The following is a 19,512-nucleotide window of genomic DNA, read 5'->3' on the forward strand; positions in this document are numbered from 1 at the left end:
AACCAGTACTGCGCCAGTAGTTAACTCTGGTATAATACTAAAATTTTTGGTTGGGTCATTAAAAAAAAAAAAAATTTTTGTTCCGCTATTGTAAAAAATTGAAAAAAAAAAATTTTGAATTTCATATAATATTGAGGTCAAGGAATGATGAAAAGCGAATATATGTTTATTATAATCTTGAGTTCACCTACACACGTTTTGTATTAAGCGGATGCTGTTGTGGGTTATAAACAGCGATTCGGAAGATGCCCCAATAGCGATACGTTGAATACAGATTTGCTGTGCCAGCGATTAGCCATCAATAAACCCGATTGATCACAAAGCAGACCATAATCCTGTACAGCGAACAGGTTCTGCAAAGCCTCAGTTCGCATTGGGTTTGAACCACTAAACTATTTAACCACCTCTCGCTGTCATTCCCGCCCCATTGCCATATTCGCCTACCTCATCCAAAATCTCGTCATGAGATTGATTCACTAGATAAACTATGAGAATCAGACGTTGAATATGATTTGATACTGTCCCGAACACACACATATTCTCTGACCTAGAATTGTAAAATTCTCCAATTTCAATTATAATTTCTATATCATATTATAACCTGACAAAAACACAAATTCAAAATAAATCATTTTCATTCAATAAATTTATTTAGTCTGCAAAAAAAAAACAGAAAAAAATTATTTAAACAAAAATTTATGCCTAGCATTTCTGAATTTGTTTATAAAAAAAATCAGATAGCAACTAATTACTATTAGTGAAATTATAGTTAATAAAATAAAAATAATTTTTTTTAAATTATTCTTTGTCTGACTACAACACATTTTTTTTTACTACTAATTGTAAAGAACAGTAATATTCGATAGTAAAATTCCAATGAGGATTATTACATCACTTTGTTAATAAGTCCCTTATACATTTACTGTTCGTGTTAGATAATATTTTATCGGATCTAATTTTTAAAAATATCCCAAATATTGCATTATATCAAAAATTTAAACATTTAATGCACTCTTTATTTTAAAAATTTTAGAAAGAATTATCAATAATCAAATTATTAAATAAAGAAAATTGAATTATTTTCCAATTTTTCAAAATTCGTTATCTAAATTATAATAATTTTATAATTACTAAAAAATTTATAAGATTTAATTTCCATTAATATAAACTCCGATTTTATCATGAATTTTAAATTTTGTACATGTATATTTTCAGAATAATAATTAAATTATTTATTCCACAACGTTACTGTCAATATTATTACTCTTTTTTTTATTTATTCCAAGAGAATTTTTTTTTTTATTTTTTTTTTAAATAAAGCAGCATAAAAGTAATGCTTTCTGAATATCAAGCTTTGCAGTCCATAAAACTCTGTTTCAAAAACAGGCGACCTATTTTCTTGCTCATATTGGAAAACCTAAAAGTTTTTAAACTTTAATTTTCGTTAAATTCACCCGTCAAAAGAAGAAAATACGACAAATACTTCGCTATATTAAGAAAACGTCTCTTTTTAAGTTTTTTTTTAAAAAAATTTAATTTATATGTGTATATATAAATTTATTTTTATATTTATATTTAAATATCGAATAAAAAATACGATATTTTTACTGACATTATTTAATATCAATTTTAACAAGATAAATAAGATAAAAAAGATAGGAAAAAGAAAGAAGAAGAGAAATAATAAAAATAAAAAAAAAAAAAAAAAAAAACTGAAGCAAGTGTCTTGTGTTTTCATATAAAAATTCAACTCCACAAAGATGTATACGAACTGTGGAATCGAAGTTTCACCAAGAGATTTTATATTGCGATCACCTCCATCGTTTCGATCATTGTTATTTTCGACCTCTTTCTCAGAAAACTTTTATTTGAATTCACACACTAGCGCGTTGTTTCAAATATTTTTCTTTTATATTGCTATCATTTGCCAAATAAAAGTGGCAAAATAAATAAATTAATAGTCAATTTGAATTTTACAACGATGCATCGGAAAAATTGTACTATATATACAAAAATATCTTTATTTACGAATATTTGTTACATAAAACAAATCAATTTTTTTTTTCAAATAAAAAAATTAAGTCATAATTTTCAAAAAAAATTAATTTTGAAAAAATTAAATAAGACATAATTTTTTTAAAAATTAAAAAATTCTTTTTTTTTTAAATAAAATTTTTACTACTAATGTAAAAATTGTCTTGAATAGAATTTTGGAAGAAATTTTATAAATATATGATTTCATCAACGGAATAAGTACAATTTTTATGATCACGAATATATAACTGTCGGAAAATGTATTTTGTAATCTGCATAACATTTACTGTCGTGTGTGATATGATGGAATAGAAATTTTCGTTTCTGACAAGAGAGTGACTCTAGTACGTCGTGATATGAATAATGAACACATTTTGCGGCAATGATTTAGAAATACGAAGAAAAAATAAAAATTTCGAGTGCAAAAAGAAACGAAAAAATTTTCTCTTATTATTAATTAAAGATTTTTTATAAAATATTAACATTTTTATGAAATAAAGTAAAATTAAAAATTTTAAAAAACATACAAAAGTGAAAAATTTTTCTCTAAATTTTTTTAAATATTTCATTTTTCTCTTTATTTTTTTTTCATTTTTTTTTTTAACAAAAATTAATCCTTTTAAGTAATTTTATTTAAGCTCCAAAAGAACTGTAGGGAAAGTTTTAAATAAATAATTCTTATTTCAATTTTTAAATATTTTTTATATTTTTATTAAACTTCACTGATATATATTTGTATTTTTTCAATTCTATATTTAAAATTAAAAATATATTAAAAGAAAATTAATTTTTGAATATATTATATAGAAACGTCGAATTTCTATACCTCATTGTTTAATTATTAAAATGAAAAAGTTTCATTGAAGAGAGAGAGAGAGAGAGAGAGAGAGAGAGAGAGAGAGAGAGAGAGAGAGAGAGTTCATAAAACTTTGGAACACAATTTTAAGGTTTCTTAACATTTCCTTAATTATCAGCCTCTTTACTACACCTTTCAAGAGTTTTCAAACTACTTTCATTAACATAATTATAAACTTCATTAAAAATATAGTGTGAAATTTTTATTTCTAATTTCATCCCACTGACAGGCAATGTACATGATAAAATTAAAAAAAAAAAGATAACAAAAATTCAATATACTTTTTTTCTAAAAATAACAAGATATAAGATAATCGCAAAAAAAATATAACCATTTTTATGATAACTGTTATATTTAAATTTTTATTCCGTTACCAGATGATTTTATGTCAAAATGAAATGAAGTATAAAAAAAAATTACAATCAAAATTCCAAACTAACAATTGAAATCTGATAGTGTTTCTTTTAAATCAATTTTTATTTTTTTTTTGAAACAATTATAAAAATCTCGTATTAAATTTTTTTTTCAAACGAATTCTCTACATTTCTTTTCTTTATATTCTTTTTTTGTTTGTGATTTGTTAAAATTTATAATTGTTTGAAATAAAAGGAATTATTCACTCTTTTGTATAAATTCCACACATTTTTATAAATTCTATACATTTTTTCTATGTAAAAATATGTTTTGTTCTTTTTTTTTGTAATAAAAAAAAAATCAAAAGAAAAACAATGAGCATGTAATGAATTTAATATCCAGCAAATGGATAAATGAAAAAAAATAATAATAATACAGCGAAAGAATGAAGAAAGAAGAAAAAGAAAATTTAATAAATTATTATATATATGTAAGATTTTTTTTTTCAAACTGGGATGGCAATTTTAATAACTAAAGTAATGGTACTTGAGTCGTCGTAGTTTATATGCTGATTCAACATCTAATATGTCTCAATTAGAAATGAAAATTTCGAAAGATGATGAGGACTTTTCAGGAAAATTAGCACAATTTCTATAATCTCTTCTTCAATAATTCTTGAGGGTGCGACAAGTATCCAACTTGGAGAAGAGAGAAGAGATGTGAAAGAAACTATGCTGTGTTGGGTTGAGGCAGGTCGGAGAGCGAGTTGAGTGAGAAAAATGAGAGAGAGAGAGAGAGAGAAAAAGGATGAAAGGGGTAACTTTTTTTTTCCTCTTTTCATACCATCTTACCTATTTCTTTCTTCATTTTACGATCTTGTTGAGAAATAAAAAAGTAAATTTCACTCTACCATATACAAATGATGATTTCAAATTACATTTATCAAGTGAATTTATTTGAAAACAATATTTTGATTATTATTTTTACTTTGAAAATTATTTAATATTATAAATTTTAATTTTTTTCGGGAATTTTGTCAGTAGTACAAGTCAATATTCAATTTGGCTAAAAAAATATATTTTTTTATTCTTTACAGTAGTATTTTTTCAGTAGTACGAATAAATATGTAGTCAGACCGTCTAAAAATTTGTATTTTGTCAGTAGTACAAGTCAATATTGAATTTGGCTTGAAAAATATTTTTTTTATTATTTACAGTAGTACAAGTCAATATTTAGTTGGATTTTGTAAAAATTTCCGTCTGTATCAATAGTAAAAATCAATAAATAGTCAGACTTTAAAAACCTTTTGTATTCTTTCAGTAGTACGAATAAATATGTAATCAGACCTTCTAAAAATTTGTATTTTGTCAGTAGTACAAGTCAATATTTAATTTGGTTAGAAAAATATATTTTTTTTATTATTTATTGTAGTACAAGTCAATATTTAGTTGGATTTTGTAAAAATTTCCGTCTGTATCAGTAGTAAAAATCAGTAAATAGTCAGACTTGAAAAACGTTTGTATTTTTTCAGTAGTACAAATAAATATGTAGTCAGACCGACTAAAAATTTTGTATTTTGTCAGTAGTACAAGTCAATATTTAGTCAAACTTTTAATAAATTTTTTAAATTATCAGTAGTACAAGTCAATATTTAGTCAAACTTTTTAAATTTTTTTGTAACCTTATCAGTAGTATAAGTAAATATTTAGTCAGACTTTTAATAACTTTTTTAAATTATCAGTAGTACAAGTCAATATTTAGTCAAACTTTTTAAATTTTTTTTGTAACTTTATCAGTAGTATAACTCAATATTCCGTCAGACTGTTTAATTTATTTGCTTTTATAAGTAGTAAAAGTAAACATTTAATCAAACTCTTTAAATTTTTGTTATTTCTATTAGTAGTACAAGTCAATAGTTTAAAAAAAAAAATAATTAACAATTTTTTCCCCTGACATTTTTCCTATTATTTACCTCATTTGTTATTTTTTTTCTTCTCCTTTGTGATACTTTCTCTTTTCTTCATCTTTCTTACAATTGTCCAGCTTTTGATTTTTAATTAAAAATCGAATTCCTTTTTTCAATCAACGCAACTCTTTAACTAGAAAAATCTAATAAAAACCGATAGAGGATTTTAATTAGAGTCATAATTTTTTTCCAGATTATAATGAATAATTAAAATTTTACCCTAAATTCTTTTTCTGTTTGCTTTGATCAAACTTTTTTTATCCAATTTTTTTTTTTTTGCCTTCAATCAAGATAAGATTCATTCAATTCCAATAAATAACTTGGAAATTTTTTTTTTCAAAATTATATACTACAATGGGAAAAAAAATGGTAAAATAATAGAAAATTAATTTTTGTTTATCAGAAAAATGTAAAAACGTTTCAGTTGAATAACAAAAAAAAAGAAGAAGAAGAAGAAGAAAAGAAAAGGATGAGAAAAAAAAATTGAGGAAGAAAAAGAAAGGCGTAAAATTATCGGGAAAATTGTTAACGATGGCTTTAAACGTCCTTAATTGATAAAGGAATCACGCAAGAAAAGGAAGCAGTGATGCTTTACAATTCTCGCACGACTATCCCCTCAGGCCTGAACAGAGGCGTGCCATGAACTGTTTTTCTTCACAAGAAACGAGGTAGAGAGAGAGAGAGAAATATATATCGAATCGAGAAAAGCGAGGGTTTGAACCTTCGACACGCTGATAAAGTGAAAAAGGTATATAGAGAGAAAAGAGGAAAATGAGGTACAAGGAAATGAAAAAAAAGAGAGAATAAAATACTCAGTTCAAGACTTGAGTGTAGAATGATGGCTAAAGATGTACATTGAAACGAGAATCGTCTACTACGAAATGAGTAAGAGAGAAAGAGGGTGCAAGATGCCGTCAAATCGCTTGATTAATTACGTCTCGAGAAATAACGATCTCTTCTTGTACTAATTTACCCAGATTTCCCTCAAGAAAGACAAGTTTTAATCATAATAAGAAAAATTACAAATAGTCTTGTCAGTTTAGTCTTTTTTTTCTTTAATATTCTAGAAATTTTAATACTTTTTAAATGTCTATTTTATTCAAAACGAAATATTTTCAAATTCTTGGAGTAGTAAAAGTCAATTTTAGTCAGGCATCACATTTTCATATTTTGTTAATTTACTTATATAATTTTTTATATCTTGAAAACGTATTAAAGTGTTACGCGAAATTTATTGAAATAGAAAAAAAAAAATTAAAAGTAACGAAAAAGTGAAGAAAAAAAAAACGTTTGTTTAGATTTCGAAATGTGTATTATATACCTAGATTCCACACATAAAAAGCATCGTTTCGTAAACATTAGATGATTGATTTTTCACTATTGGTTTTATCGACACGTATATGTAGAAGCTTTTTTTTTTATGAGACGTTACCATCAAGAATGTCTTTTTTTTCCCTCGAATCCTATTATTAAATATCCATAAAGAAATTATGGATATAAACCAAACTTGAGGAGAAAAGTATAAAACGTATAATATCGAAGAAAAATAAGAAAAAATATATAATTATAGAAAAAAAAAATTGATAAATTTTTTATTATAAATTATATAAAGCTAAATATAAAATTTTAGATAAAATTATATAAGACATAAAATTATATATATATATATATATATATATATATATATATAAATTTACAAAAATTACATTTAAATAATATGGAGAATTCTATAACTAAAAAAAAATTGTGTGAAAAAAAATTTTTATAAAATTAAATTAAAAAAAAAAATGTCTACAATGTATGATTTTGAATTTAAGATACAAGGAAAAATATAAATTTCAACTCAATGATTACAAAAGGTGGTAAATATATGTAAAGCAACTTTACTCATTGGTCAAACAGGAATGTATGAATTGAAGTTTAACATTCTGCAAGGCATGTGGGATTCACGTCACGCCCAATGGTTTTGCGATCGTTGGTATCATCATATCCTCTCTCTCCCCCCCCCCCTTTCCCTTCATCTCATCCCCCTTTGAACGATAAGTTCCATTTAACGAGCCTCTAAAACGGACATAAAATTCACACAAAATTCATACCGCGCTCACATTCGAAATATGACCATTCAGCTATTCAAAGATAGGATCCACAATCAACAAACGCTTTGAGACTGTTTGATATCTATAAATGATCTTTTGATACTAACAAAAATTTCATTACCCTTTTTTTTCTCATTTTTTTTTTTCAAATGAAAATTAGATGAGTTTTCTTATTTTTTTTTTTAATTTTAATTGTAAATTAAAAATGTTTACTTATAATTCACTGACAAAATAATTATACAAGAAATAATTTTATTTGTAGATTAAATTAATTTAGTCAGACAGAAATAGGATAATAAGAAAATTAGTAGAAACAATGAATATTAAATCAGACTTTATTTTTTTGTGATTTTATAAGTAGTCGAAGTAAATTTTTAGTTATACTTTGTAATTTTTTCTGTAATTTTATCAGTAGTACAAATAAGTATTTAGTCAGTCTTTTTAATTTTTTTTTAAATCATAGACTGTTTAAATCTTTTTTAATTTTATCAGTAGTACAAGTAAATATTTAGTCAAACTTTTTAATTTTTTTTGTAACTTTATTAGTAGTATAAGTCAATAAATAGTCAGACGTTAAGAAGGTTTGTATTTTTTTTCAGTAGTACGAATAAATATGTACTCAGACATTCTAAAAATTTGTATTTTGTCAGTAGTACAAGTCAATATTTAGTCAGGCAATTTTCTTTATTTTATCAGTAGTACAAGTCAATATTTAGTCAGATTTTCAAAGAAGGTAATAATTTTGTCAGTAGAAAAGGTAAATATTTAATCAGACAAATAATTTTTTATTTTATCAGTAGTACAAGTTAATATTTAGTCAGACAATTTTTTTATTTTATCAGTAGTACAAGTCAATAATAATTAGTCAGATAAATTTTTTTTATTTTATCAGTAGTACAGATCAATATTTAGTCAGACAAAATTTTCTATTAGTAGTACAAGTTAATATTTAGTGAGAATTTTTGGACGTTCTATTAATTTTTCAATAGTATAAGTCAGTATTTAATCAGACTTTGTAATTTATTTGATTTTATCAGTAGTAATTATTTAGTAAATATTTTTAGTAATAAATATTTAATTAAATAAACATTTAGTATTTTAATACTAACTAAAAAAATTTTCAAAACAAAATTAATCAGATATGTGTGTTTTTTTAAAGTTTTTCACAAAAAATTTTTAGTTACAAAACCCCAATTCTTTTATAATTACACAAAAATAAACAATTATCAATCATTATAAAATTTGCAATTATTCGTCATTTAATTTTAAATTATTTTAAGAAATTTGCAATTTTGACATACAATAGATTTTTATTATCTTAACATAGAAAATTTTAACTCTTTGAGCATCTTTCTCTCTCTATCTATCTGTATATATATATATATATATATATATATATATATATATATATATATATATATATATATATATATATATATATATATATATGTAAAGACCGATTATATATTTCTCGAGGGAAAACCTCTTATACAGTGAAATCAGAAATGTCTTGCCATACGTACCAAAATGCTACATTGAAAACTCCTTTGCGACTTGAACTCAATTTCAACTAGAGAGGGTGGGGGAAGGTGGAAACCCAGCGAGCAACACAATTTAAATGCATTTCGCGAGAACAATTTCAAACCAAAATAAACTCATATATAGCCCGTACATACGGGGGAAAAGAAAAGCGTTTGATAACCCGAAAATTGTTACACTGTAATAGTATTTTCCCCGCCTCCAACAATTTCGTTAAGAAAAGCGAATCAGAGTACTTTTTTTTAGTTTTATTTTCAATTTTTTTTTCCTTTTTAGTAAAAAAAAAATCTTAACAAAAGTTTCTTTTTTTTGTCACTTTCATAAAAAATTGATTTTTAACGTCAAAGTAGTTTGACATTTTTCATTTCTTTATTTCATATGAGTTTGACAATTTTTCAAATACGAGAATTATATATATATATATATATATATATATATATATATATATATATATATATATATATATATATATATATATATATATATACAAAAGAAAAAGAGAAAAAAACATTGTAACGCTTTTCTTGGGGAAATAATAATTATAAAAGCGGAAATGCTGTTGATGATGGCCACCACTACTACTACCACTAGACGAAGTTTCAGTTCAGAGGGGTTGGGCGATGTGCTATTAAATATGCCTTGGAAAATTGGATTTGAAATTCTTATTTTTCCTTCCCTCGTTTTCCGTCGTCTTTCTCTTTTCTTTTCTATTCTCGTCTTTCTCTCTCTCTCTCTTTCTCTCTCACTCTCTTTTTTTTCCTTTTTTTTTCCTACCATACCCAATTCACCCAAACAACGAGAGACGACACTTTTTCCTTCTCGCACTAGCCGGGAGCTAAATACCGATGTCAGCATTGTTATCCTGCCTAATAATCTTAAATTTTTATGTTATGTACCTACGCAGGAGTAGAAAGGTTTTCACATGTAATGGAATTCCCTCTGGCTATGGCTTTGAGCCTTCCAACAGTACAGGTCGACACAGAAGTTATACTTGCATGCATTGTATAAAACGATAGGTGTTCGTGTCAGCGCGACAGCATAAAGTCATGAATGTTGAAATTTACGGGTGAAAGTTTATGTCCACGATATGTATATAGTGCTATACTATTTTTTTTTTTTTTTTATTTTGAAATTACCGTTTTTTTCCTATAACAAAAAGAAAAATTCAACGAAAATAAATATTCTTATCCAAAATATTTTTTTTTCTACTTAAAAACTTTTTAATTTTTTTGTAACTTTATCAGTAGTATACGTCAATATTTGGTCAGATTTTCAAAAAGGTAATAATTTTGTCAGTAGAAAAAGTAAATATTTAATTAGACAAATATTTTTTTTATTTTATCAGTAGTACAAGTCCATAATAATTAGTCAGACAATTTTTTTTATTTTATCAGTAGTACAAGTCAATATTTAGTCAGGCAAATATATTTTTTAGTTTATCAGTAGTACAAGTCAATATTTAGTCAGACAAATATATTTTTTATTTTATCAGTAGTACAAGTCAATATTTAGTCAGGCAATTTTTATTTATTTTATCAGTAGTACAAGTCAATATTTACTCAGACAAATTTTTTCATCAGTAGTACAAGTCAATATTTAGTCAGATTTTCAAAAAAGGTAATAATTTTATCAGTAGAAAAGATAAATATTTAATCAGACAAATAATTTTCTATTTTATCAGTAGTACAAGTTAATATTTAGTCAGACAATTTTTTTATTTTATCAGTAGTACAAGTCAATAATAATTAGTCAGATAAATTATTTTTATTTTATCAGTAGTACAGGTCAATATTTAGTGAGACAAATTTTCTATTAGTAGTACAAGTCAATATTTAGTCAGAATTTTTGGACGTTCTATTAATTTTTCAGTAGTATAAGTCAGTATAAGTCAGTACCGTTTTTTTCTTATAACAAAAAGAAAAATGAAATACTTCGATATTCAACGAAAATAAATATTCTTATCCAAAATATTCGAGTTGAAAGAAAATATTTTTTTTTCTACTTAAAAAAAGTATAAAAAAAATCTTTTGTCTGATCATAAATGATTTTTACTACTAATATACAAATTGAAAAGTGATCGAAAACTAAATTAACCACTAACAGAAAAATTTATTAAACTTACTAAAAAAAAAATTGTAATTTATTTATTTTAGTCTGACTAAAATGTTATTTGTCAAATTTTTAAAAAGCTGCGTCTGACTGTTCTGACCTTTACTACTGATACAGAAGTTATAAATATTTTAAAGCATTGTCTAGCTAAATACTGACTTTTACTACCGACAGGAAAAGTTAATTAAAATATCTATATACATTTGTCTGACTATTAAACAACTTTTACTACTGATATAAAAATTACAATAGTAGATTTAAAAATTAAATTTTAAAAAAATTCTTGTATTTAATATTGAATCTTTCAGACAATTTGATATAAATAAAAAAGTTGAATTGGAATTCTATTTTTATATAACTTTAAAATAAACATAAGGAGACAGCTTAAAAATAAATTTGTTAATATTTTATTTAGTAAAAAAGATATTTTTATTTTATTTATAATATAATTTTAAGTGAATCTTTTCTTCTTTATTTAAAAATAGTATTCTTTTATTATATATATATATATATATATATATATATATATATATATTGGAAAACTACGTTACAGATTTTACTCGTAAATTTAATTTTATAATTTAACAGTCTTTATTATCTTAATTACGAAAAATATTAAATTACCAATATTTCTGAATTTCAGAATAATCTTTTTTTTTTAATTTTTTTTAACTATATCAATTTTCTATTTCTAGATGACACACCTGAAGGTAATTTCATTATTATACGATTTTTATCTCGATCTGATAATTTAATTCAATATCACAAATTTCAATAATAATTGAAAAAATAAATTAATTATATTATTGAAAATTCGTTTTTGTCCGTTTATTATAAAATCTAATGATTTTAGTTAAAAAATTTCAAATTTGAAACTTATTTTTTAAAAAACTTAAAATTAAAATGTTTTATTATTATTATTATTATTATTAGAAAAAATAACTGTTTTAGGCATTTAGATAAAAATATGATTTTATGATTTATTTATAATCAAAATATTGAGCAATATTTGATAAATTATTGAATTTGTCTCTTTATAATTTTGGAGTGAAATTCATTTAATAGTATACAAATCTGAAGAAGATAATATTATCATTTAATAAATAGACCATATGTAAAGTGCACATGACGGGAATAAAATTACGTCGAGTTTCAAAGTAGCATTATAAATTACATTCATAATAGCTGGACCACTGCACTGTAATGATATTACTCTGCCGACCAGCGTGAAATTCGTTAATTCCTGTTTGAGGTGAAGTTGTAATAGAACAAACTGATGTTAGTATTCGAAACATTAAACATCCTTTACATTCAAAACTCTCTCTCTCTCTCTCTCTCTAAAATCAACCTTTTGCCTCCTCTCGTGCCTTTGGCTGTTTAACTTTGAATTTAAACGCAGTTTCTATTTCATGTACAGTGAAACCATGCTCACGTACTAAAATATCATAATTGTCCATGCAAATAATATTAAAATGTTTATATGAGAAAAAAATAATTGCAAATAATGATGAAAATATATTTTTCTCGAATTATCATCAGTAATTTTTAATAATAAATTTCTAATTTTTTTCTTATAATTTTATAAGTGTAGGTAAATGTAAATATTTAGTCAGACTTAAAATTTTTTGTTATTTTATTAATAGAGAAAATTTTTTGTCAGTCAGACATAATTAAAAAATATTTTAAAAATCAGTAGTGCAAGTAACTGAATAGTCAGACTTTTTTAATTTTTGTTATTTTATCAGTAGTAAAAATCTATATTTAGTCAGACCTTCTGAAAAATTGTATTTTGTCAGCAGTACAAGTCAATATTTAGTCAGACTTTCTAAATATTTTTAATTTTATTAAAATTAGATATTGATTTAGTACTGAAACTAAATATTTAGTTTTCTAAACGTTTTTAAATTTTTTAGTAGTACAAGTCAATATTTAGTCAGGCCTCCCAAAAAATTGTATTTTGTCAATAGTACAAGTCAATATTTATTCCGAATTTTATAATTTTTTCTATTTCTATAATTCAGTGGTAAAAATAAAATTTTAGTCCGGCTTTTTTCAAATTTATGCAATTTTATTAGTAGATCAAATCAGTTTAAGTCAGACAAATTTATTGTATAAAAATATTAATAGGTACAAGTCAACATTTAATTCTAAACACTGTTTCTTTTTAAATTAGTTATGTAATTTTTATTAGCAGATAAATAAAATTCTAATTAGAAAATTAGTAGTAACAGTAAATATTTAGTCATACTTTCTGTTAATATTTTTTATTTTATTAGTAGTACAAGTAAATATTTAGTCAGACTTTAAATTTTTTGTTATTTTATTAATAGAGAAAATTTGTTTCAGTCAGACATAATTGAAAAATATTTTAAAAATCAGTGGTACAAGTAACTGAATAGTGAGACTTTCTTAATTTTTGTTATTTTATCAGTAGTAAAAATCTATATTTAGTCAGACCTCCTGAAAAATTGTATTTTGTCAATAGTACAAGTCAATATTTAATCAGACTTTTGAAATCTCTTCTTTTAAAATTTAAATAGTACAAGTATATATTTTGTCAGACTTTCTAAGCATTTATAATTTTATTAAAATTAGATATTGATTTTGTACTGAAACTAAATATTTAGTTTTCTAAATGTTTTTACATTTTTTTAGTAGTACAAGTCAATATTTAGTCAGACTTTAAAATTTAGTGATTTTATTAGTAGATAAATTTGGTTTCAAGCAGACATAATTACTAAATTAAAAAATCCGTAGTACAAATAATTCAATCAGACTTTTAAAATTTTTACCATTTTTTTTAGTAGTAAAAATCAATATTTAGTCTAGCATTCTAAAAGTTTGTATTTTGTCAATAGTACAAGTCAATTTTTAGTCAGAAATTCTTTTTTTCATTTTATCAGTAGTACAAGTAAATATTTAGTCAGACTTTTTAATTTTTTGGTAACTTTATCAGTAGTATAAATCAATATTCAGTAAGACTGTTTAATTTATTTGCTTTTATAAGTAGTATAAGTAAATATTTAATCAGACTCTTTAAATTTTTGTTATTTTTATTAGTAGTACAAGTAAATATTTAGTAAGAATTTTATAATTTTTTCCATTTCTATAAATGCAGTGGTAAAAATAAAATTTTAGTCAATCTTTTTTAATTTTTGCAATTTTATTAGTAGATCAAATCAGTTTAAGTCAGACAAATTTATTGTATAAAAATATTAATATGTACAAGTCAATATTTAATCCTAAACACTTTTTCTTTTTAAATTAGTTATGTAATTTTTATTAGTAGCTAAATAGAATTCTAATTAGAAAATCAGTAGTAAAAGTAAATATTTAGTCATACTTTCTGTTAATATTTTTTATTTTATCAGTAGTACAAATAAATATTAAGTCAGGCATTTCTTTTTATTTAAAACTAAAAATTTATCAATTCTAATTTCGAATCATATATGAATATTTCTATATAACGTATACATATAATAATTCCTATATATATATATATATATATATATATATATATATATATATTGTGGGAGAATCTTCATATATGTTTTGCTTTATGTATACACGGTATATATACATGAAATTTAATTACAATTTGTAACAAACTATTATTATTCTATATATATGTATATATAAACTAAAAGTTTCTTTTAACAAAGTCATATGTAAATTGGAGGTAGTCCAAGGTATTTCGCTGCTATTGGCAGACGTATGGAGTGGTTCAATGTTATCTCGTTAAGGTGCTCTAATTGCCCCAACGGCGGTGGAAATCGCGGTATGAGGTTATTAAAGGAGTAATTTCGCAGAGGGAATGAAATAACAGGGTAAACTGTTAAAATAAAACGCGAACGAAGCTTTACAAAATGAACGGTAATTCTAAGATTTCTTATTAGCTATTAAAGAATTTTTTTTCTCTCAACCCAAATTTTCCCCACTATTTTTGAATTTAAAAAGAAAATATTATTTTTTCAAATTATTTTCCACTAAAAATCATTATTATTATTATTATTATTATTATTATTATTATTATTATTATTATTATTATTATAATTATTATTAATATTATTATTTTTATTTTTAAGATTATTATTAGAAGAAGATAAAATCGAAAGAAAGTTGTTATTTATTGTTTAAATTAAGGACAATAGAAATGTGATTAAAATAAAGTTTCAAAAACCTTAATCGTCTTGAGATATTTAAATTTCGCGGTGCAATTACTTTGGCTAAGAGAGTTTTCCATATAGAATTCAGCGTTAGTAAGATTTATCCATTTGAGTTGAAACAAGTTTTACTCTCAATGTTTCCTTTCACTATTTCTTCTCTCTTTTCGTTTTTTTTTTCTTCTTTTTTCTTCTATCTTTCTCTCTCTCTCTCTCTCTCTCTCTCTCTCTCTCTCTCTCTCTTTCTTATATACCACACCTTTATAGCTGCAGCAGGGGGGCAATGAGAGTGCCAAAAGTTGAAAGAAAATTGGTTTTCACGATGCTGAAAACTAAAGAGTTGAATGAGACAGAAAATAATCAAAGTTTTAAGTGTTTGTTTGAGGGGAAAAAAAAATTCTCCTGTATGCAAACAGAAATTTTTCATACTAATGGTTTTTTTCATTTTTTTTTTTTTTTTTTTTGTTTTTTAAAGATGCACACGCCTTATTATTCGCAAGATTTGAACTTAAAAATATTGTCTTTGTACCTTATATTATCTACTTGAATGAATATTCATTTATATACATTTAATTATTTGTTTATTTATTCCTTTATTTTTATAAATATTTAATAATTTTCAATTTGTTAAGAAACATAATTATTTTAATGATTATTAAATTATTCTTTTTATATAAACAATAAAATGAAAAAAAAGTGTACATTCTGTCTGACTAAAATGTATTTTTTCTACTTGCGTTTATAATTCTTGTATTTATATTTATATTTTTTTTTTTTACAGATTCTTTCAACGAGTATTTTGTTCTTCTATACTAAGGAGTCAAAATAGGTGAGTCAAAATAAATTTTAGATAGATTAGGAATTTAATTAATGATTATGAATTTATTTTAATTATTTATTTTTTATTTATTTAATATTTGTAATTTTTTATTTATTTCATGGAAAACAAAGCTTATAATTGTATACAGTTAATTAAAATTGCTAATATGGTTTTATATTTTAAAATTAAATTCACGTACATATAGTTATCAATTTTTAGTATTATTTTAATATCAAATTAAACAATTAATTAATGATATAAGCTCTATGGTTTCTAATATTTTAGAATTTAATTTCTCTTTAATATACTTTTAATTAATTTAAATTTATTATAAATAATTCAATATTCAAAAAAATGTATTATTATTTATTATTAATTTTTTCTTTTTAATTTTTTTTTTTTTTTAATAAGACGCAAATTAAAATAATATTTTCGTTCTCAATTCGTAAGATTTATATATTTTTAGCTTTTTTGAATCAAATTTAGTTTAATTATCAAACAGAAAATGAAATAAATTATTTATAATATATACAATCTAAAAAAAAAAGTTGTCAATAATTGTCCTACATAATTGACACAATATTCTATATATTCTGTGGCTTTAAGTGAGGCAAAATTTAATTTTCCAAATTGTTCCACTAAAATAATACTTAATTGTGATAAATAATAAATCTTAAATTTGATATTCTGAATTTATTGACAGAATTATTTTCGACATTTATGCAAAAATAAATCAAATTATATATAGGTTTGATTGTTAGTTGTCAGTCGCGAAATTTTTTTTTAACTAAAAATTCAAAGTATAAATGCAGATGATTTTAGTTAAACAATTTATAGTGTAAAATATTAAAAATAATCGAAATAGTTTAAAAAAAGCACAATAGCAAAAAATACAAAAATAATCATACAATTATTTAAAAAAAAAAAAAAGAAGAACAATTAATGTAAAAAAAAAATTAATGCTAAAAAATTGAAATTACAACAAAATTAAATTAATTGTTGCATTCATATTTTATAGAGACTAATAACAATAAGCGTTTCCAGCATCAGAGTAAAATCTATTGTTATATATGGTATATATATATATAAGGATTTCCACACGTGATAAACGAAAAGCGACATTTTCTGGCTGCGGTTTTAGCAAGCCGTCGACAGTGAGCGAGATTATCAGTGACAATGTTGGTAACTGCCGAAGAAGAGTAGAAAATGCAAACCGGATAGTGAATGACAAAAAAAAAAAAAAAAAAAGTTAGAAACCCACAACAGTCGACAAAAAAATAGCTGGAGTGCTATAAGAGAGGAATATGTGTACAGTACAAGAAAGAAGTGGGAGAGCAGATGCAGCAAAAAAAAAGATAAAAAAAAATTAAAAAATGAGAATGAACCAACGGAAACCAACCACGAATTTGGAAACGAATACCACAATGAATACTGTATATATATATATATATATATATATATATATATTTTATATGTATGTATCGCATATACTGTTTCTCTCTCTCTCTCTCTCTTTCCATCTCTCTCGTACACAAGTTAAGCGATATCGATTTGGTACGCGCACCACAGCGGTTACGTTCACTTGAACAAGCTACAACAAGTAACAATTAACATCGCATTGCACGTGCCCAAAATCACGAGTAGGTATTTGAGATTTTAGTCACAGTATTTTCTTTTGCCATTGCCTTATTCGCGTACGAGATCCCCTCATTATCGTTCGCATTGCAGTTGGGTGTCGATAATTGTTTCAGTAATTAACAAAACAAATTGCATTGCGCCACATCAAGTTTACACACTGACACCAGTACATATCATTAAAATCCCACCCCATCCCACCCCCCAGGCCCTCTTCACAATACTATTGACAAATGAATTTAATCTATTTTACATTTATATTGTTACAAATTCCCTTCGTTTATAACTTTGTTTTTTCAAACAATTAAAATTAACAAATTTTGTTTCAACCAATTTTGCAAAAAAAAAAAATTGAAATTTTTTTTTTGTTAATAACACTCACATAATTAATAAATAATAGTAAATTATAAATAACAATAAATAAATGTAACAAATTATAAAAATAAATAAATAATAGTAATAAATAATGATATTATCCCAGGTGAAAAAATTAACGTTACTAACGTTACTAACGTTACTTATGTTACTAACATTACTAATGTTACTAACGTTAGTACCTATAAATAAATTAAGAGTTTCTAAAATATATTTTCACAGAAACTTTGCCACTACTTTCCCATTTCCACTTTCACTTCCACTTAAACTTTTTATAATTTTCATTCCCATTTCCACTTCCACTTTTTCTAATTTTCAATCCCATTCCTATTTCCACTTCCAGTTTTTTATATTCATTGCCACTACCACTTTTTCTAATTCTCATTCACACTTTCACTTCCACTTGTTCCAATTTTCATTTCCATTTCATCTTCCACTTTTTTATTTTCATTACAACTTTTTTATATTTTCACTCCCATTTCCATTCCTAATTTTTTAAATTTTCATTATCACTTTCAATTTTTCTAATTTCCATCTATGGTAATTAAAAAAAGTCAAAATGGCAACAGCTAATGAAAATTAGAAGTGGAAAAAATGGGAGTAGAAGTGGGAATGAAAATTAGAAAAAGGGAAGTGGGAATAAAAATTAGAAAAAGTGAAAGTGGTAATGAAAATAAAAAAGTGAAAGTGGAAGTGAAAGTGGAAATGAGAATTAGAAAGAGTGGAAGTGGGCATGGAAGTGCGAATGAGAATTAGAAAAAGTGAAAGTGGAAACGGTAATGAAAATAAAGAAGTGGAAGTGATAATAGAAATGAAAATTATAAAAAGTGCGAGAAAGAACATTAAATACTTCCTGGTGGTCGATTTTCGACAAGTTTCTGCAAAAATACAATTTAGAAACATTTTCTTAATTTTTTATAGGTACTAACGTTAGTAACGTTAGTAATATTAGTAACGTTAGTAATGTTAGTAACGGTAGTAATTTTAATTTTTCTACCTGGGTAATAATTTAGTTAATATTATTTTATGATTAGAGTAATTTAAAAGCTGTCTGACTAAAATTGTTTTTTACTACTACAAAACATTTTGTTTTATTGAATCTTGTATTATTGATATCTGAAAATAAATCCTAGCATGAACACGGTGCGCCAGAATGTGATTTAAATAAAAATGAATTGGCACTTAAAAATTCTTTTTTATAACACCTTGCGTCAAAAATTCAACTAAATCGCTGTTTTTTACGCACTAGTGCTAAAAAGGAGGGGAAATCCATAATTTTATAATGATTCTCAGATGAATTTATTTAATCTAATAAATACTGTAATAATTGATAAAATAATTACTTATTTTCAATTTTACATATAAATAATTATATTGCTGTAGTGTTTGTGTCCAATTTTAAAAAATTAAATTATAATGTTAAAAGAACGATTTTAAGAGTGACAAAATTTATTTAAAAGAGTCGAATGGTCTCTGAAATTTTTTTGGCAAGAAGAGATCTTTAATTTATCGCTCTATAAAAACGGCACTAAACGTGAAAATGATAAACATTGATTTTAAAATAC

General features: G+C 23.9%; 1 protein-coding gene and 1 long non-coding RNA gene across 2 annotated transcripts in view; one reads left to right on the forward strand and one right to left on the reverse strand.

Moving 5' to 3' along the window:
- Nucleotides 1-19,512, forward strand: part of LOC127287858 (tyrosine-protein phosphatase Lar) — a 434,077-nt gene that overhangs the window by 60,593 nt on the left and 353,972 nt on the right. Inside the window, exon 2 of the mRNA XM_051314983.1 lies at nucleotides 15,899-15,946. The gene's annotated coding sequence lies outside the window, so the exon portion shown is untranslated. The remainder of the gene's footprint in view (nucleotides 1-15,898; nucleotides 15,947-19,512) is intronic.
- Nucleotides 1-19,512, reverse strand: part of LOC127287861 (uncharacterized) — a 120,865-nt gene that overhangs the window by 25,950 nt on the left and 75,403 nt on the right. The window lies entirely within an intron of this gene.

The sequence above is a fragment of the Leptopilina boulardi genome, unplaced genomic scaffold, assembly GCF_019393585.1.
Source record: "Leptopilina boulardi isolate dan_hultmark-lab unplaced genomic scaffold, ZJU_Lbou_2.1 LbouV2_376, whole genome shotgun sequence".
NCBI classification, from domain to species: domain Eukaryota; kingdom Metazoa; phylum Arthropoda; class Insecta; order Hymenoptera; family Figitidae; genus Leptopilina; species Leptopilina boulardi.